This window comes from Siniperca chuatsi, linkage group LG2 (assembly GCF_020085105.1).
Source record: "Siniperca chuatsi isolate FFG_IHB_CAS linkage group LG2, ASM2008510v1, whole genome shotgun sequence".
Taxonomy (NCBI): domain Eukaryota; kingdom Metazoa; phylum Chordata; class Actinopteri; order Centrarchiformes; family Sinipercidae; genus Siniperca; species Siniperca chuatsi.
This window is the reverse complement of record NC_058043.1, coordinates 30,692,111-30,713,982: the sequence shown is the minus strand read 5'-3', so window position 1 is coordinate 30,713,982 and position 21,872 is coordinate 30,692,111. Positions and strand designations below refer to the sequence as shown.

The 21,872-nt window shown below is 40.0% G+C and overlaps 1 pseudogene; it reads right to left on the bottom strand.

Annotated features, from left to right (window-relative positions):
- Positions 1-723: 723 nt before the first annotated feature.
- LOC122888162 lies at positions 724-19,955 on the bottom strand (annotated as a pseudogene).
- Positions 19,956-21,872: the final 1,917 nt, after the last annotated feature.

The window sequence follows — 21,872 nt, the reverse complement described above, 5'->3', positions numbered from 1 at the left end:
TACTCCAATTGAACTCAGGGCATGTGGGGTACAGGGCAATATTTAGGTTTTTGGAAAAGACAGGACTTAAAAGAAGACTATAGGGTAGGAAAAGACCATTCTGATCCACACTCCATTTCAGAAGGTCGCAGTAATGCACCAAAAGCAGTTTGCCAACCGCCATAAAACATCAGAAGAAGAAGAAGTGGTCTGAAACGAGAGGAGAGGTCGGTAACAGAATAAAACAGGACAAGATGAAAGTATGAAAAACAAAAAAGAACATAACCTAGGAGACAGGGCGAGATGTATCACTGCATAGTAATTAGTGACTCTGGACCTAACACAGAGATGAAGGTAGGGTTAAATGCATGGATGAGAAAGAAAACTCAACTATTTTTCCCCAAGTGTCATTACAGAATAGAAATGATTTATGGTTAAAATAAGAAAGCATTGTAATGGTTTTCATCTGCTTCTACCAGTCCATGTTGTCCTCATGACACCAGGGAGTTTCACCAATCACTGCACGTTTGGTCACATTACCCTTTACTCCTTTTAAAATTACATTACATTTATTTAGCTGACACTTTTATCCAAAGCGACTTACAATAAGTGCATTTCAGCCATGTGGATACAACTCAAAATCTTCTAGAATCATGCATCAACTTCATAAAATGTGCTGAACTGCTTCAAGTGCTATATTTAGAAACATTAAGAGATAGAAAATTATTATTATTATTATTATTATTATTTTAATGGGCCATGGTGCAGTCTGAACAGATGAGTTTTTAGTCTGCTACGGAATATGTGTAGACTTTCTGCTGTCCTGATGTCAATGGGGAGCTCACTTCACCTTTGTGGAGCCAGGACAGCAAACAGTTGTGATTTCGTTGAGTGGTGGCTGGGCCCCCCTCGTAGTGAGGGAGTAGCAAGCTGATTGACAGTAGCAAAACATAATCGGATGGGCTGGGGTATGTGGTTTGACCATGTCCTGGATGTAGAATGGGCCTGAGCCACTCGCAGCACGGTAAGCAAGTGCCAGTGTCTTGAATTGGATTCGAAACAGCCACCGGTAACCAGTGCAGAGGAGCAGTGTAGTGTGGGAGAACTTAGGTTGGTTGAAGGCATTCTGGATGAGCTGCAGAGGTCGAATGGCAAATGCAGGCACATCAGCCAGGAGCGAGTTGCTGTAGTCTAGATGCAAGATGACAAGAGCCTGGACCGAAACCTGTGCTGCCTCCTGGGTGAGGAACGGACGTATCCTCCTGATGTTGTGGAGGATGAATCTGCAGGAGTGGGTGGTCGCAGCGATGTTGGCAGCGAAGGACATTTGGTCATCCAATTCACATCCAGGTTTCTTGCAGTCCAAGCTGGGGACACCACAGAGTTCTCTTTTATTTGTCCCCAGCTATCTGCCTATCCCTTTCTCTGCGTGTAATACTCATTCTGGCCTAAAGACTTGATAAGTGTGCCTGACAGATATACTGTTAAGCCACCTCCCATCAGAAAATTGAATCTAAATAAGATTTCCTTTTCACCACTAAAGTCCAACTTGTGTTGCATATGATACACATGGGCGAGTTGCACAGCAAAGGTGTTGTAGTAAATGTAGTCCTTTAATTAAACAGCAGTGTTATGCTAGTCTTTCTCTGTGAGAGTTTCTCTTCTTACCCAGACTACCCTGCTACCAGACTGCTTTATCAGTTATTTTTCCCCCCAGAGGAAATAATTGCTGATAGGAGGGCTATTCTGCTCGGCTAAATCAAATTTGTTATGAAGGAGTGCAGATACTTTGCAAAAACAATTATTCAAGTAGAAGTAAAAGTCGTCATCAAAATAACTACTTGGGTTTGAGTACAAAAGTATTTACTGAAAAAATTACTTGAGTAGCGAGTAACTTAAGAAAAAAACAACAAAAAAACAAAACAAAAAAAAACACAGGCACACTACTGTCTTTTTCCCCAAGTCTTTTATTTGATGTGAATATGACTGGCTTGTTTCAACCACAGATGGTTTTCCTCAGGTAAAGATAAAGAAGTGAACATACACCTGTATTTATTTGTGATGAAATGACAAATCATCATCTCCTGGTTAGATAACCTGCCACATATACTGTACACCAGGACAATATTCCCAGTCTGTATCTCTCAAGTGTGATCACTAAATTTTACATTAATATTATACTCTATTAAGTACACCAATAAGTAAGGATTTTTTTTAAATTACATTCTTTGCTTATTGTCTCCTATATTATATTATGATTTGACAAATCTTGAAAGTAGTCTTTTTTTCATGTGCATAATCTGGTCTCTGTTTTTCTGTCTCTCTTCATCAAGCTATACCAATGAGCATGACTAGTTAAATGCACACCATTTGCACACTGTTAGCATGAATATTTAAATTATGGCAGAAAGCAGGAGAAGTAGTAGTTCTGAAGCATGATATAGGCCTACTGTGCGTATATATTGTTAAAGTCAGCATTAACACAACAGACACACTTACTGCTCTCTGTCAGCTCAGTGTGAGCATGGTTCTCTGATGTATTGACTTCAGACTAGAATTCACAACCTGAGCGTGCTGCCCTGTGCGCTGTTAATTTAACTGTAAATATTAGCTACTAGCGCAATTTGAAAGCTTCAGCCATTATGCTGCTTTGAACAGAGTCATGTGGAGGGATGGCTGCAGTAGGATAACAGACCGCTAGCAGACCTGGGACCAGCTGACCACCTGCCTCTTTATGGATCATGAATGCATAAAATAATAAATAAATAAATAAAAGTAGCGTGATGAATGTATCCAAATGTAACAGAGTAAAAATAATGATTTTTCTCAAGTAAGAGTAAAACGTATGCTGCATTAAAACCACTCTGTTACATGTACTCAAGTCACTTTTTGAGTAAATTGTACTTTTACATGTAACGGCATAAATGTAACTCATTACTACCCACCTCTGATTAAATCTCGTTTCAATGGCCATGACCTTTTTAATACCTAACCAGGCACTGACATGGCAGACAGGTGAAATGATGTGGGGTTTATTTACTCATTGTTAGATGATTTTACATTGACCTCAGTTAATAAGTGTGATCTCCTTTTGTACACAGGCTGAGGCTCGCGGTTTAACAAGCTCTTATGGGATTGTTTAATGTCTCATCAATAGAAGTAAAGGACCGACTGTGAAAGTAAACTAGTATGAATTAGTTTTATTGTTTATTCATTCTGTTAACTATTATGTACCTTTGTCTCTTGCTGGTCATGCTCTTGGAAGGTGTAGCTGAGGCCCTTGTATGGGGGCTGTAGAGATATCTAGGGTTTAGAGAAAACAGATGTTACATGTGAGATGACTAAGTACATGTGAGTTTACATCAGCGCATGGACAAAACATGCTCAGATCATGTTGAATACATGGCTTTTCATAATTGGATGACAGAATTGTTTGCAGATAATTTCCACAACACGACTTCTACCTGATTGGCTGCTACCTTGAAACCTGCTGTGACTGTTGTCCATCAGCAGTGCCTGGAAGGCCCAATCATTCATTCTACGAGTGTGCTCATGAGCTTCTATCCTTAGTAGAGCCTGTTGGGGGATTAGAGTTTATGAACAAGGGATTTTTTCCCCTTACTTTACTGAAAACATTAATGCTTCCCAGATGACAAACCCTTAGTGTGTTGGGCACTATGACCTTTCCTATAGCACCACCCTCAGGGAAAACATATTTAAACTAGTTGTAAGGATATGAACAGCAAAATCATAACTATGTTTTGCATTCTAAACAACATTTTGTAGTCTTATAAGCATTGCAGCATTTATGGGCCGCTTGTCGGGTTTGGGCTAGAGGCTTTTGAATCGTTTTTTCTTGTACAGTTGTGACATATTCTGTTTCAAAAACATGTGGGGGGTATATACTGTATCAAACAGGTCCACCAGGCTTAAATTGCAGTGTGGGTGTCATCTGCATGGTGTGTTTCTCCCCTTATTGCATGTACATTTAAGGGAGGATCACACAACAAACCAGAGGAGAGAAAATATTAGTAATAAGTGTGATTGATTGAACATTCTGGTGTTTCAATTTAATAATTCCTGCTCTACAATTAATAATTTGTGCTGTTAATTTAATATTGTTTTTGGCATGAGACCCTTTCTTTCAGGCTCTGTCTCTCACGCAACCCAAACACAGCCACAAAGCCACTCCTTAATGAAAAATATACAGTAGCTGTATAGGTTAACGCACAGGTTTCAGTCAAACTGTTGTTGTGGAACCTCAAAGCTGCTCTGCATACAGCAGCAGTGGGCTGTCCCAACACAGGAAAGTCAAAGGACACAATCCAATAGAGTGGAATCACGTGATCTTACATCACATGATACTGTTCATATCATTATTGTTACTACTAACCATACAAATATTTAAATGTCTTTTCTTCTTTTTGACTTAAAGCTGCATTAATCCATTTTATTTTTAGACACTTGGGGACAGCAGTGTGAGAAATCTACTTTTTTCTGTCTGCATTCTGTATCAATGTAGTGAATACGAAGCAGCAGCAATTTAATTAACATTCTCCACCATTTAACATGTAGTTAAAATTTAGCTCAGTTTTACACTAAGCCGTTTCTCTTGATAATTCAAGCGATGACGCACAAATTAACTTTGTGAGGGAATTAACCTAAAATCAGGTAGCAAGAGGTAAAACAAGTTACAGATACATAAAGTGACTGATTGTAAGTTACAGAAAACAAAGGCAACAATCTTTATACGTGAAACATTTATTATACACACAACTAATAACTACTAAACACATAAAGGAATGGAGCCATGAATGTTATGAATACAGCAATGAATAATTGATAAATGATAGAGGACCAGTGTAATCAGTTTCATTTTAGCATTGACCAGTGAAAATCACCCTGTATGCACTGTTCAGCAACTGAGAAAAGTTTTGGGAAGCACTTATTTATTTCCATATCACGATTATACTGAAGGGAGATTCTATTCCTGACCTTACACTAAATTACTTATTAGTAACCTATTAGCATAAACCCAAATATAACACAGGAAAAGTAATGTTTTCAACTGGTGGTTCAGAGGGCCAGGGGGCAAGTTGCACTGGAAGGGAGGAGGGAGGCGCTGTCTGGGCAGCTCTGCATGTTTGGACGCCCTGAGTCTCATGCGCAGTTCGACCAGTGATTCCTCTTGTAGAGCTCCCAAGAGCTCATGCTTCTTCGGCCATTGTTGGTCCCATAGTGTGACTCAGCTTGAGTTCGTCTTAGAAGGTGGATCACATCTTGCGCACCCACTTGGTTGGATGTTCTGTAGTCGCGATGGCTTTCAGAGTTTGATAAATTCACAGTTTGTTCAGTTCTAACTTCGTCATGTTAGAATGCTGAATGTTGGCCTTCAACACGTACTGTGTGGCTCGGGATTCAGCTGATTCTCCTGGGCCAGTCTGGGTTCTGAGGAGAAGCATGGACTGCAGAGCTGGAGGAGACAGGTGCAGGAAAGGGCAGAGGGCAAGAGAGCTGAGCTCCAGACAGACGACCCGCAGGCCACCATCTGGGTGAGTCACAGAACTTTGTTAAAGGTCTGCAAAGTATTGAAGAGAAGAGCTAATTGAAGAGAAGACTAGGGAGTGTGGGCTTTCTCTGTTTTAGTCTTCTGCCCCAGATCTGTTCTGTCTTATTTTCCTGTACTAATTTCTTCCTAAAGAATCAATTGTTTGTTACCAATTGAATGCTTCCATGTTAAAACTCTCATCAGTTGCTAAAAGACACTAAACACATATATGAATGATGAAGATATCATCCTTATGAGTAATCGACTGGTAACGTAGGAAAATGTCATAAATGACAATCATGTTACATCGGTTATTATTAATACACATAAATATGTTCCTATATAAATATTCATACATATACTTACATATAACAGCAAATGAGAAACTAAAATAAAATCAATACAGGTCAAATTTAGTTCCAGGAACTCATCCCCAAAGCAGGCAGAAACAGTGGAATCAAAAGCAGAACATGTGACAAGCAACACATTTTACATTATGTTTAGTTAAGTCCCTGCAATGGACAAAGGCTATATGTCATATCACTGAACTAATATCACACAAATGACTTTCAAAAATTCTTGAAACAAGTTTATTTATACTGGAAACAGGATAAAAGACAATAAGATTTTTGGGACAGTACATTTTTACACTTTCTTTAACATGACTACACCAGGAGTCAGTGGCTCTGAGCACCAGGCTCCACTCTGACCAAAGCCCCAGTGCGATAATCAATAGCCATTTACTGGTCCAAGGTGTTAAATAGTGTGGGCTGGTGATTGAGTTGAACTCCAGGCTTAGTAGGGTTCAAGTCAAAGAACCAAAGGCACCATATTGACCAGCTACTGATGGTTAAGAAGGACCATAGAGAGTGAATGAATAATGTCAGAATGTCCTATACTGTTAACAGGAGTGCAGTTGTATGCTGCTTGCTGAGAGCAAAGTTAATTATTGTTGATGTTGAAGAAGAGTTTTCATGGCATTTGTGTTTGACTGGATTATCACCACCGACTTGAGGGGTGGTAAAACGACTGACCTCAGCCCGGTGCAGAGTCAAAAAAAATCTACCCCCAATGGACCATCATTGATGGCTACAAGTACATTGCAAATGTCATCTTTCATGTGGAGAGCTGTTGCCAGCTCTTGTTTGAAGTCAGTGAAAATGTCAGATGCTCAGAGGCAGGCGTGTGCACTGAATCGTCCAGGTAGGAAGGCTCAGCTGGAGGAGAGGGGGAGCACAGGATTAGCCCCTCATCAGGCACTGGTCAGGGGGGCGGGGGCTGGTTTAATATCTGATTTTGTGTGTGTTGCTTGGTGGTTAAGATGGTGGCCTTATTGGTGGGATTGTACCAACGGTCTGATGTGCATGAAAAGAGTGTAATGTTTCATGATGGTACAATTGTACATTTAAAACAAATCTTTAGATATGAGTTTCTTTTGATTCAAAACACATCACAAAAACAAAACATTTCCAAATCAGTAGCACCAGCACTGACTAAAAGCAATTAAAAAGTAATTTTTTTAAGGCTATTAAGTTCTGTTCCATTTATGCAATTACCTCCAGGCTAACGTAGAAAAGGTTTCAGTCGTAGTCATCTGTACACTGTTTTCAGAATCAAGACGTTTCGGCTCCCATCCGGAAGTCATTCTCAATTGTGAGAATTGAGAATGACTTCCGGATGGGAGCCGAAACGTCTGAAACCTTTTCTACGATAGAACACTCAACCTTTTCTACGATAGAACACTCCTGGACGAATGAGGGACTACACCGTCTTACTCCAGGCTAACAACATTGTTGTTGTGAATGGTTAGCATTATTGTTGCTTGGTAATGTAATACTGACCTTTCATATCTGCATCACCACACAATATGGTAAAAATAGTAGAAAGTAATGGAGATTTGATTTTCTGGCTGCTGGCTGGTGCAACTCAGCAAGTTTCAAAAGTGAGAAATTAATGGAAGCCAATGGCTGCCTAGAATAGTAGGAAGAATGCGTTAAAAAATATTTAACACAACAGCGTGGTTGACATGTTAGTTAGATGGGATGTAATGTGTAGTTAATGGGCTAAAACATGTAAAACCAAAATGTATGTTCCTCCTAAACTTAAAATAATTTCTGATTCCAAATTCCTTTAATTGTGTTATATGGCCAAATAAAATGTACTGTGTTTTAGTCAAAATCCCATTTATAGTCTGAATTGAGGAATTTGATTATTAGCCATAATGTTGAACCAAGGTAGACTTACATGCCATTAGATTGTTAAACAATGGTATGTGTAAATGTATCATTTGTAATGGTTTATGGGATTGCCATATGCATAGTTCCGTCACTTTTAAAATAATTATGCACATAGTCTTGTAGCTTTGCCCCCCCCCCACATATTTTTCAATTTTTTTTTTCTCCAAATCAAATGTTTTATGTTCAAATTAATTAAAAAACAATAGCAAAAGTATTGTGATTCATCACAATGTTTCAGTATGACATAATAATAAAACAACAATTCAAGTGTTCACAAGTGCGCTGGAACACAGATAGAAGGCTACATCCTACAATGCAGCTATGAAACTATTTTCCATTTTTGCCCTATAGTGTACCATCCACTCACATACATGAAGAGGGAGAGAGAGAGAGATCAGGAGAAAGAGAGAAGTACGCAATCCCATGCCAACCAAAAGCCAAACAAATAATGATGTTGCAAGCATAGAGGTTTCTGTTACAATGAAAATATAGATTTGCAAAAACACTATAATATGATGGAAACTCAAATCTCCTCTCAGCAGAATCAATAAAAATTATGTAATTTCAAAGTGAGTGGATGTGTTCACATAACTAAAGAATACAATTTATGAATATATTTTTAATATACTGTCATTTTTAATCTATTCAATGCATGGTAAACCAGCCCAAAATTCAGAATGTTTATGAAAAACATTTACAAAATGTTGTAGTTATGGTAGATGTAGTGTTGTAAATTTCAGAATTGCCACTGTCGCCAAGTGCTTGCTCATGGTGGGATTTGTTGGGTCTCTATATTAATAAAATTGAATTGAATGGAAGAACTTTATCCATGACAGTATATATGTATTAAGGAGCAGTATAGGAGCTGTTTCCAAGTGTGACAGAGCCTGCTTGGCCTCTTAACGAGCGGTGTCATCATGTCTGGTGTCCTCTCTCTCACCTCAGGCTTAGCAGAGGCTGAGAAGAACACAGAGCAGCAGTGTTAGGTCTTCTTTCTGACCTGACACTGAGCACAGGGCGACATGCAGGGCCAAGAGAGCAGCAGAAACAGTGAAGAGCAGAAGAAAAAACAAACAGACATATTCATAATATATTAATTTGGGAAGTTTGAACACCCCATTGTAAGGTATGCCAAATGTAAAAATATAAGGGTATATTCCTTAAATGTAGACATTTGGCATAACTCATAATGGAGCATTCAGTAACTATATATATTCAGTATCATGTCAAAAATGTTCCCATTTGTCTGAATGGGATTTTGTGGTCCTGGTACTCTATGAAGCCTGAAACCAACTCGTTGCTGCTTGCAGTTTTCGTTTTGGCCGATGAAGTTGCTTCTTTCTGTTGAGCGAAAAAGGGTTTGAACCCGCAAATTGCCGCTGGCAGCTATATTTAGGGGTTCAAGCTCCGAAGGGGCTGAAACCCTTTTATGTTTGTGCTGGTTTGTTATTATTAGGGATTCAAACCCTATTATGTTTGTGCTGGTTAATTATTATTATTTTTATTATTTGTTGTCTGCCACAAATGCTCAAATTGCTGTGAGCTGGAATGTGGTAGAAACACGAAACTAGACCCAGTAATGGGAAATGATGTGCTTCCACAGAAATATGAGCCCAAACGGCCACATGGTGGCACTGTAATTAAGGTTTAAAAATGCAATTTTGAACAGGCCCCTCACACCGTACTTGAAATTTCTCACACAAGTCCAGCTCAATGTGCCCTACAAAAAGTCTCCTGAACCGCTAAAGTCCACCTAACTAGATTTTCCACCATTTAGAATTTTTTGAAAAACACATTTTTGACATCTCCTTCTAAACCGCAGGTCCAATTGCTACCAAATCTTCAGTGGATAATTGGATTGGATTGGATGACGCTTATCAAAAGTTGTATAAATCTTGTTGATATCTTATTTAGTGTTCAAAACACTGACCAATGAACTTCAAAAGGGCCGTGGCACATAAACGGACCAAAGTCAACAACCATTGGGCCAATCATCACAAAACTTACAGGATATGTCCACGGAAGTACCTGAAGCATACCCTGAAAGTGCCATTAATATTGATCACTAGGTGGCGCTACAAATGCAAACAAAACTGGGCGTGGCATAACACAAATCAGACTATAAATCAGGCATTGTTTGTCCAATTATCACAAAACTTCCAGGATTTGTCCACATAAGAACCTCAAACATACCCTGAAAGTTTCCTTCAAATCAACCGCTAGGGGGCGCTACAAGGGGAAACAATTTGCATGGCATAACACGAATCAGACTATGAATATGGCTATATTTTGTGTTTGTGAAGGTGGTGTGTTAGATTAAGCAGGGCACTAAAGCTTTATTAAAAATATATCAAAGCCTCTTTTTTGTGATTTTTTTGTTTAGTACTTGTGTAAGTAATTGTAATACTTGCTATTTATAGTTGTTTTCTAATTTAAATTTTAAATTTGCGTCTCTTCCAGGCCTGTGAGTCAGTGGGACATGTCGACCCTACACTTTGGACAGCACCTCATCAAGGCCTCGGCTGTGTTCCTTCAGACGGAGCTGTCCTTCAATTTGGACAACTGGAAGCCTGTGGTGCTTGGATGTATCTTTTCATTACGCAGGCAGAGGCAAACTGGCAACAAAAAGCAGCCCGGAAATGTACTGTCAAGTGGCCCCAATTTGATACACCAAATTTGAACTGACAGAACATGTTTTTCAATCAGCAAATCATTAATAAAAATGACACAATCTCTTAATTTGTATTGTATGTGTTAGGCTAATACGTAAAACAAATAAACAAATTTTTCCAACATTTCCTCCCAGTTTGTGTGCACAGAAAGCAAACATTCAAAGTTGAATTAATGTAATGCTCACCTGAAACCTAATTTGACTTGCCTGCTTATTATGCTTATTATCAGAATTATTATTGTAAAACAGTCAACAGTGGTTAAACACAGAACAAAATTAGAAACAGCAGACTATCCACAGGAGCACACTATATTCACACTACATAATCGTCACACATGAGACTGTACTTAGCAGTGTTGTGATATTGCACTGCATTAGCCAAAACAATCCTGTTGAATTGAATTGGTTTTTATTTATTTATTACCAGACCTGTCAAAGGGTGGGTGCGAGACCCTATTATAACTTAAAGTTGCAGGGCAAAATGTTATACAATGCAGTTTAAAGAAGTAAAGACATTAAGCAGCATTATGCATGCTTATAGCATTATGACAGCCCTATCAGCACTCCAAACAGTGATACTTAAAGATTCTGCCAAATAAATTAGAAAATTCTATGCAGTTTGCTTTTAATTAATTAATCAATTTATTTTTTATATTTATTTCTCAGTATCTATGGCTAGGTCTGTTTAAAACACTCTAATATATAAAATTGGGGGAAAAATTGTGTTTTTCACCATAACTTTGGGTAAAACTGTGAAATTTAAAAACAAATGTATTTAATGCATTTCCTTCTTCCTTCTTCAAAGTCATAGGCATCAAGGTATGTAACTGGATAAACATAGCCCACAACAGTACTGTGGCTGAAGACATTCCGCGTGGAAGAGAATCAGTGCATTTACATGGACTTTAGTAACAGGGTTACAGTCGGCTTTCTCCAGTAAGCAGATTTCTTAAACATCATGTAAACGAGAAAGCTGGTTATGGTAATGGGGCTAGGGGATTAGAGAAACCTGGTTTTCCCAGGTAGATTTCTCCAGGAGAACGCTGATTTCTTGACCATCTGGGTCCTTAATACCTTATAACCCCACTAGAACACTGCACTCCCAGAATGCAGGGTTACTTGTGGTTCCTAGAGCTGGAGTTGCAGAGACTGCATCTGTGGTTGTGGGCCACCTGCTGCCCCTGTGTTCCTGCTCAACAACTGCTACTACAGTTATTGTTATTGGTCTTTGTTACTATTATTGTCATTATTATTCCTATGACTATAATTCCTATTATTATTACTTTATTAATATTAATATTACACTACCATTACGTTATTACTACTTTAAAATTCCAGGTGGACTTTGCATTGTGCTTCCCTCTCCCCCACCCCCCTTCTCTCTCTCTGCCTCTCTCTCTCTCTGTCAACCCAACACTGCAGCAGCGGATGGCCGCCCACCATTGAGTGTGGTTCTGCCTGAGGTTTCTGCCTGTTAAATGGAAGTTTTTCCTTGCCACTGTCACCAAGCACTTACTCATGGTTGGCGTTTTCGCTAGAAGCTTTGTCTTAAACCATCATGAATTGACATTGTAGCGAATTTTTAAGCCAAGTTTTCTACACCACACTGTTTTCCTGGCCATTGTTTTACCTATATGTTTTAACTTGGTAAAAGTTTTCAGCCATCGGGCGTATGGATCTTAAGTGATTTTAAGCTGGCTGCAACTCACCGTGGTTTACCTCCACTGTTGCTAGCTTAGCTAGGTTTGTTTTTAGCCCGGCGGCTAAGCTAACCGGTCGCTTTTACTAAGAATTTTAAGCTCTTTAGCACTTCTGTGGATTTTAAGCTTTGAAGCACCCTCACAGACTAACTGCAAGCCTGATGGCTGACTGTGGATCTTCTCACCTTACTGTCTCAAAGCTGAAGAAAAGTATTGTCTGTCTGGAAGCCGAGCTCAGAGAAACAGACAAGCTCATCCTGGAGTTCTCCACTGTTGCCTCGGCCCAGCCAAAACACCTTGCAGTCCTCAGATCCTCTGGCTGCGGCAACTGGAATGCAACCATCCCATCTCACTCCCCTGACTGTTCCACTCCAGCAATGCACAATAATCCCACTCTTCCGTGGCTCGGCTCCATCGTCACTGGCGCCCCGGAGCATGAAGCTGTTTCAGTTAAGCCTGAAGATCCGTGGCTCCTTGGTATAAAGCCCAAAGCAATGGCCATTTCTACTCCTTGCTGAGTCCCAGTGGATGCATGGTCACTTGTCGGCGGGGGTGGTGAGAAGGCTCCGGGGAGTTCGACTCCACGTCAACCGGAGCGCTGAACTGTAGCCTGTAAGGACAGACATGATGCGAAGCGCCTGCTTCCAGCGGTCAAGTCTTCCTCCTCCTCTCGCTGCAAGCTACTGAAAACGGCCATGATCAGGAGAAGCTCTGGAGGTTTCATTCGTTCTGAGACAGCAGAGAACACCTCTGCTAAGAAGGACACCGCCCCCTCACCACATCAGTCCCCAGCCACAACTATCCCACAGACGGCTGATGGAACTCGGAGGTCTCCACGATCATCGACTCTGCCTCCTCTCATCCCCCCAACTGCGCTTCGTTAATGCGGTCACACACTGCTTTCCCAGAGCTACGACCCCTGACATCTGGCTGCACTCCGACTATCATGAAAATTATAGTCCACGTCGGCACCAATGACACCGCCTGTTAGCAATCAGAGCTGATGAAAGCAGACTTCATCCACCTCTTTGACCTGCTCAACAGCACCGGAAAGCATGCTTTTATTTCGGGTCCAATTCCTACACTGGGTCGTGGAATTGGAATTGACAGTTTTAGTAGGATCCTCAGCCTTCATACCTGGCTCCAGTCTGTCTGCAGCACCCGTGACATTGGTTTTATTCACAACTTTAACTTATTCTGGTATCGTTCTTCCTTGTTTGCACGAGAGGGTCTTCACCCCAACAAGTCAGGTAGTCGCATGCTGGCGGCTAACCTGCAGAATGCTGTACTGTCCTCCTCACGTAGTTGACTATTTACATCACCTGTTTCCCCTCGCTCTTCTTCCTTCTCTTCTCTGCCCTCCATAAACAGCCACACACCCTTTGCTGTCACTAACTCCCCCTTGTGGACTGATCATAGTGCTGCTATTTGGAGCCCGGATCCCTCTAGGGCTACTTTGAAAATTCCTGTGGTAATTTTGCATAGTTCCTTAATACGAAACAGACACAGCCGATACAGCAATAATAATAACTTAATAAAGATCTGGGCCTGAACCCTACCTCCACTCTCAATCTCAAATCTGAACCAGCACAGACTTTTTAAGATGGCTCTTCTCAATGTAAGATCCCTCTTTAACAAAACTTTTATTTTAAATGATTTTATCTCTTCTACCGATTTAGATTTTAGATTCTTAACAGAATCCTGGTTACGTCCTGGTGATCACAGTCAGCTGGCTGAATTGTGCCCTCCTGATTATGACTGCTTTAGCTGCCCTAGGGTTTGTCATATTATTAATCACCCACCTAAACCAGCTGGCTCCTTCTTGTTAGAACTCCCTGAGTTTGTATCCAGTCTTGTTTTAAATTATGATATAATTGTTCTTTGTGGTGATTTTAAAAATTATGTTGATATCTCCTCTAATGCCCTTTCTACTGATTTTTTCAGTTTCAATATCACTAACTCTTTTAACTTTCAACAACATGTGTCTGGCCAAACTCATTCCCGTGGCCACACCTTAGACCTAGTCTTTACTTTGGGCCTGAAAACTCCATCTGTGGAAACCAGGGATATAATTGTATCTGATCACCTATGCATTGTTTTTAACTGTGAATTACAGGCTGCTAGTACTGTCTTATCCTGCTCTAAGTACACATGCGTCCTTAATGAGCATAGTGCCTCAAAATTCTGTACACTGTTCAATTCTCCTGACAATGTGTTTCCCGATTCCTCCAACACCAACGAGTTGGTTGATTATTTTAACTACATGTGTTCTTCAACATTAGATCTCATAGTTCCTCTGAAAAATAGACCAAATCCAAAGACTAGAAAATAGCCATGGGTAAATAACAGTTTTCAAAGCTGTAAAAGGAAATGCAGAAGAACAGAACGCAGATGTAAGAAATCAGATCTCTAGGTCCAGTTTGTGGCCATGAAAGAGTTATTACTCCTTTATAATAGGATGGTGAAGGACGCAAGAACATGTCATTTCTCTGCACTTATTTCTGCCTATCAGCACAACCCCAGATTCCTATTTTATGACTGTGGATCAGTTAGTTAATCCTGCCTCTCCTTGTGCCCCTGCTGATTGTGATGCTGATTGTGAAAAGTTTCTTTTGCACTTTGCTGGTAAGGTGGAGTTAATAAGATCTGATATCACCCCCAATCCTGCCTTTTTAGATGTGGATCACCCGCTCAGTGTTACAAACAGATAGCCGAGAGACACCGAGATGGAGGTAAATGGTGATTAATTAGCATACAGCAGCAGAGAACACACAGATGGCAGATATTGGAAGTTGAGGAGGATATATATAATAGGTACTGTCCTTGCTCACTGGTCCGTAGATGATGGCTGGGGGGTTAGTGGAGACACACCACAGGAGTAAAGCCTCAGATGGCGACAAGATGAGCTGGAGTGGAATGGAATGCAAGGAACCGCCAGTTGAAGAGGGAATACCCGGGAGTCGGATGGCGATGAACAAACGAAGGAGGAATACATGATGAGGTTGATTTACTGGTAGTAATCCTTTCATTGTAGTGAGGAGTCCTTTCTGTCTTAAACAAGACTGGACAATTGGCTGAGGTGGGTGGTGTGCTTTTAGCCTGGTGTGATGATTGCTGATAGGGAGCAGGTGTGTGTAATTAGTATTCTGGTGATGGAGCATGTTGAGTCTGGTTGATGGGGAAACCTGGTGAGTCTGTAACACTCAGGGATTCTTTGAGCAATTTGTTTGCTGTTACTCTGCCTAAACTCGCAGACATCATGTCTCTTATGAGAGTATCCTCCAGCCCTCTGGACAAAATCCCAATTAGGTTTTTATTGGAAGTTATGGATTGTATTGCACCAATTTTGCTAATTATTTTTAACAGCACTGCAAGTGCCAGATATTTCAAGTATGGTGTGCCTCAAGGTTCAATTCTGGGACCAATACTGTTCTACTTATATATGCTCCCCTTGGGTGATGTCATCCGCAGACATGGGATTTCTTTTCATTGTTATGCGGATGATACTCAGTTGTACCTCCCTGTCAAGCCCACTGACCTTAGTACGCTGAGTTCTCTGCAGGACTGCCTGTCTGACATAAATGTTTTTCAGCTCAACTCAACAACAAATAAAACTGAAATCCTTGTTATTGGGCTCCAACACATCACTAAACAAATACTGCCATCTACTGGTAACCTGTCACAACATATTAAGCTTGTTGCAAGAAATCTGGGTGTCCTGTTTGATAGCAATTTATGTTTTGAGCAACATATCACTGAGCTTGTCCAATCATGTTTTTATCACCTCAGAAACATTGCAAAAATCTGATCTATTTTAAATCTTAGCGATGCAGAAACTGTTGTACATACTATTATCTCCTCACACCTCGATTATTGTAAAAGCCTGTTCACTTGTCTTAATCAAAAAACTTTGACATGACTCCAGGCTGTACAAAACTCAGCTGCTAGGCTGCTAACAGGACCAAGAGGTACAATCACATCATACCTGTTTTAGCCTCTTTACATTGGTTCCTGTTTGTTTTAGGATTGATTTTAATATCTCATTGATTACTTTTAAGGCTCTCCATGACCTGGCTCCAGACTATATTTTAGACCTTGTAATCCCTTAACCTTCACATAGTTTGAGATCTTCGGGCAGGGGTCTTCTGTCTGTTCCTGAGTCCAGGATGAAAACTAAGGGGGAAAGAGCTTTTGCTATCAAGGCTCTGGAACAACTTGCTCGAAGAAATTAGGTTGTCTGAGTCAGTGTCTTCTTTTAAGTCTCGTCTCAAAACACATTTTTATCGGAAAGCATATCCTGATTTTACCTGAATTGGCTAAGTAAAGCACTTTGTACTTTGTTTTGATAAGTGCTCTATAAATAAAGTTTTATTATTATTATTTGTTGGGTCTCTGTAAATAACATTATAAAGAGTTCTAGACCTGCTCTATAGGAAAGGTGCAATGAGATAACTTCTGTTATGAATTGGCACTATATAAATAAAATGGAATTGAATTGAATGTGTACGAGTAACTGGGTTTCTAATCAGCTTGCATGTCAAAAGACTTCACAAGGGGAAAGTATCGTAATGGCTGAATGAAAGGACAGATAATTACACATAGCAATAGGTTCTCGTCTAAATAAGTCTGTTTCCACTGCTGAACATTTGACTATTTGTTAAATTCAGATACTTTCATGGTGTGAGGAAGAGCTGTACTGTCCTCTCACTGCACTGTCAGTGTGCTTCGACAGAACACACAAACATTACAAAATAAAGAAAAAAACAAAAAACACTGCAGTTCTTGATGTGTATTTATTGCTCACCACATAAACAAGTTCCATTAGGTAAGCCCACAGGCAGTAAAAAAAATATTGGTAGTCGACAATGTAAACAGCACATTTATTATGCTATACAACACTAAAATACCACAGCAGGCAAATGTGTTCTTTGGGGAAACTTTAGGCCATGGCACTGCCTCCTCCCTAATGCTACTAGTCACTAACATGCCTATTATATTTTCATGATGATAATGGGTTAGGGATGATCCAAGTGACCCACCAACCTTCGTTCCCAGCGAGCGGAAAAAGAAGGGCCACTTGATTCCAGTCCCTGGGATGACTAGCTTTCTGCATTAACATAACACACAGATTCTCAACGAGTAAAAGAACCAGAATGGCAAGTTTCAAAGGAAGCTTGTATATTAATATTTTTTGCACTGCTTACTGATGTATATTTAGTAGGTTAATCCAATCAGTTCAGTATCATTCATTGTGCATATGAAGCAAAAGGAGTGAGCTGAAACTTGGAATGTAGGCATTTAGCAATATATGTTGATTGCAATCAGAAATAATGCAATAGTGTTGTTACATTCAGATTTGGTTTTGTGAATTCATACTATTCACGTTAGCGAACTTAATATTAACTTGGTGCATTAAGCATTAACAGTAACAGTGAAATAAAAAATTGGGTTTCATTTACCAATAAAAACCTACTACTATTGTGTTAGTGTGTTATCTTAATGTGTTTTTTTTCCATAAAAAGCAGATGGAAATTAACGTGATCCTTTTGTATAAATCTGGCACGTTTAAACCATATTACAGTGGTATTGATTGATAGCGTCATGATCAACAGAGTTATTGGAATGACTAAATGTTGATTCTCTCCCCTCCAGAAAAAAGTATTCTTCTATTCTTCTGACAACTGGGACCATGCTGCACCCACAATACTACACGAGTACAAAAGTACTATTAAGTACAAGAGTACTATTTTTTTTCTCTGATTATCATAAGGCACTATAGCAGACTGTTTTGGACGATATAATTCTATTCAGTATTTCTGAAACAGGAGAATACTGCAGCCATATTAACATATGGTAGCTAGCTAGTCAGGGTTTTCCAGCTTTTACTTTTTATCACTACCCTACATCAGGATACATCAGACACTATTGCAATGTATTTTCTGTAAAGTAATGCGACTGACACAGAGCTTCAGTAACGAGCCATACTCAGTTTACTCGGAACTGCAGTGCATAGACAAAGTAGGAGGAGTCATAGCATCGACTACGGAGGCCGGAGGGCCACTTACACTTACAAGAAACATTGTCAAAATAACAATACATTACATCTCCCCTCCTAAGCATGAAACAAAAACCATGATAATCACTTTGTATACATACACTGTCACTACAAGTATCAAACATTGTTGCATTTGTCCTTTAACTCTGTAATTTGCATAAAACTTGCATAACCAAATATTAAAGAGATGTTAGCACACCTCAGATGCGGAGACTACCTCTTCGATGGTACGCATTGGGTAATGTTCCCTGTTTATGACCTTATTCAAATCGCTCGGGTCAATGCAGATCCTTATCTTTCCATTACGGACAGCTGCTACCAATGAACTCACCCACTCGGTGGGTTGGCTGACTTTTGTGATGTGTCCATCTTTAACCATCTCATGTAGTTTCTCTATTATTTTCTTTTTCAGTGCAGCTGGTTGACGGCAGACAGGATGGACTACACCTTTTGCATCAGAATCGATTTTAATTGTGTATTTGGTAAAGTTCCAGTAGTGCGAATCAGCTCTGGATAGTCATCTAGCCCAGCTGGCACATTTTGTTTTGTTGTATGACTGGAATGTGTCTTATTTTCCTTCTTAGTAGGCTGCATTGCATCAAGCCGCATAACTAAGCCTAAGGCTTCCACTGTTGCCCCACTGAGCACATTTGCTTGAGAAATGTCCATAATCTCAAATTCTGTTAATACCTCTGCGTCCTTGTATTTAGCCAGAATGTCAACTGCAGCTATAGGCTTCAACTTGTGGTTAGAGTAAGACTTCAGCACTCGATTAGAGCACTTAAGCTCACCATCGTGCAGGAGTGCCTGATAACTACTTAAAGTCAATGTGTTACATTTTGCACCAGTATCAATTCTGAATGGCACCTTCTGAGACAGAATTTCAATGTCTGCTGTCCATTTGTCATCACTGTGGTCATCTGTTTGTGTGACATTTATACTCAGCATCTCCTCATCTTCTGATTCTGATTGCAGCTGCACACTGGCTGCGTTTACTGATCTTTTGCGGCATACTGCCACCCAGTGGTTTGGTTTATGACAGTATGGACATACAGAGCCTTTTGCTGGACATTTTCCTTGATTCCACTTATGTTGTGGGTCCTTGCCGCAACTTGGGCAGTTTTTTGGTCGGTTTACATGCATTTCTTTCTGCACAGATTTTGTTTGATTTTTTTGATAGGTTTTCTTGTTTTCAGTTTGGTATTTTTCTTTCACCTTTACTGCTTGCACTTGAGATTCTTCTTCTCTGACTATTTTAATTTGCTTCTGTGACAGTTCAAACTGCTGGCCGATTTCAATTGCTTTTGGTAATGTCAAATCTTCCCCTTTGTCTAACAGTCTCACTTGGACGCGCTTTTCTCTGACGCCCGCTATTATCGCATCGATCAACATATCATCTGGATCGCCATACTCACAATCCATTAGTAGGAGTCTCAAATCCTTCACAAGTGATCAAAACCTTCCGTGACTCCTTGTTTTCTTTGTTTAAAATGGTGTCTGGCTATTCTCTTATTTTTCCTTGGCCTTATATAGTTGGCGAACTTGTCCAGGACTTTAGACGGGTCATCTTTCTCACCTTCGCCCCATTGCAGCGTCTTATATAGCTCTCTGCCCTGCTCGCCGATCCACGTGCCCAGCCAGCCTGCACGCTGTTTCGCCGTTTGCTCCGATAGTGGGCCATCAAATGTGGCGTGGCTCCGAACTCTTGGTACAGATCAGGAGCATCCCAGTCGATCTTAGGGTGATCAAACTGTGATGATGCCATACTTTCCTCATTGTCTGTTCCCAACAGACTTCTGACACCATGTAAAGTAATGCGACTGACACAGAGCTTCAGTAACGAGCCATACTCAGTTTACTCGGAACTGCAGTGCATAGACAAAGTAGGAGGAGTCATAGCATTGACTACGTAGGCCGGAGTGACACTTAAAGAAACATTGTCAAAATAACAATACATTACATTTTCCACCCACAGCCTGTCTGCATCAACAGTCCAGCATGGGGCTAAGAGAGCTGTGGAGACCATGAGGACCAACCTTGGTGTGGATGATATCTATGTTGCTCTGAGGTGAAGAACTTTCTCTGACCAGTCCCTACCAGTAAGAGCAATACCAGATGTCCTCCTCATCCAGTGCAGTTGAATGACCTGAGGAAGTCACCAGCATCCAGCTCAGACCTGCATCACCTGCATTTCATCACTGCTCTCCACACTGCATTACTTGACTCACTCAGCGATGCAAGTGGAACAACTGCTGCCAGTCCGGGGAAGACAGACAAGGCCCGCAGGTTTGTGAACAGTGTTATGGTTACATTTCTTCATTGTTCAAGTGGCAGCTTTGTACATCACCATGACATAGGGTTTGGCACTCCTGGGCTATTTTTGTGTGATGAAGTTCATTTCATCCCTACAGTAAACAGTATTTTTACATAGTATTTAAGTGCCTTAAAGCCAAACTCCAACAACGGTGAAGTGTCCGGCCTGACATTTTCTCCATCGTTTAAGTCGTAAACTACACATAACATATAAAAGTAATGTTACTATGTGTGTTATCATGTCAACTATTTTTATTTATTGATGCTTAGTACTATTTGTGATGTAGCACTGAAAACCTACTGCCTTATTTCAGTATGTATTTGTAAGATAATTAAGCTCACCTTGACCTCGGCCCACCTCTGTTTATTGATAGATCCTAAAATATTTTTGCTGCTATTTTTAAAGTGCAATAAAGTAATTTATTAAATTGTTGCTCTAACTTGATTTGTCCTATGGTACAATTCTGGAACTAAGTTTAATATCAATATGTACAATAATCAAATCACAGGAAGACATTAATGGCAATTTTGTTTGTCGGAATATAGATTATTCATTAAAAGACCATAGAATGAAGGATGATGTCCATGTGGTCTCCCTTCTCCACAACCAGATGGATGGCACCAAACACACGCTACTCAATACATCAGCTCCTCAAAGTGCTTGCTGCAGAGTGAAATGAGAGGAGGAAGTTCCAGAGGGAGTCCACTTCTTTCTCCTCATGTTCAACATGCACTGAATCAGCCTGGTTTCCTTACCTAAAGAAAATTTTATTTCACGCAAAAACATTTTTTGTATTATGTCTTTATATTCTCGTATGTTGTAGCTAATAATTTCAACCAACAAAGCAGCACATCTTCCAGGTTAACTGCATTGAAAATAGCCATTATGACAAATAGTTCTAGCATAACTTATGTTCACATCAAAGCCTTGGGATTTTCTGTTATGGTAGCTAGTTATTACTTCAGTCTATGTTTTGCTGATAAATTTACTGTATTTCTTAAGTATAAACTTCATCAGCACACATAAAGAAATGACTATTGGGCTACATCTACTTATCCAATTACATCAATGCTGCATATTAAGATCAAAATAACAGGAAACATCAACAAGCTCGATAACTACTCCCAGACAGATAGTACCCATTGCTTTTGTCGCTAGTGTTGTAAATTAGTGAGCAACCAGCAGTAACTTTAGCAAGACCCACCTTGATGAGAGGATTGACATTTGAATTTTGACACCAAAAAAGCATGGTGACAAGTAAACATTAATGCAATAGCCTTGGGTCACTGTTTCTCTGGCACATTGAATTGCCAACTGCAAAAAGAATTGTTATTTGAAAAAGAGACATGGCAATATGAAATGCAATTG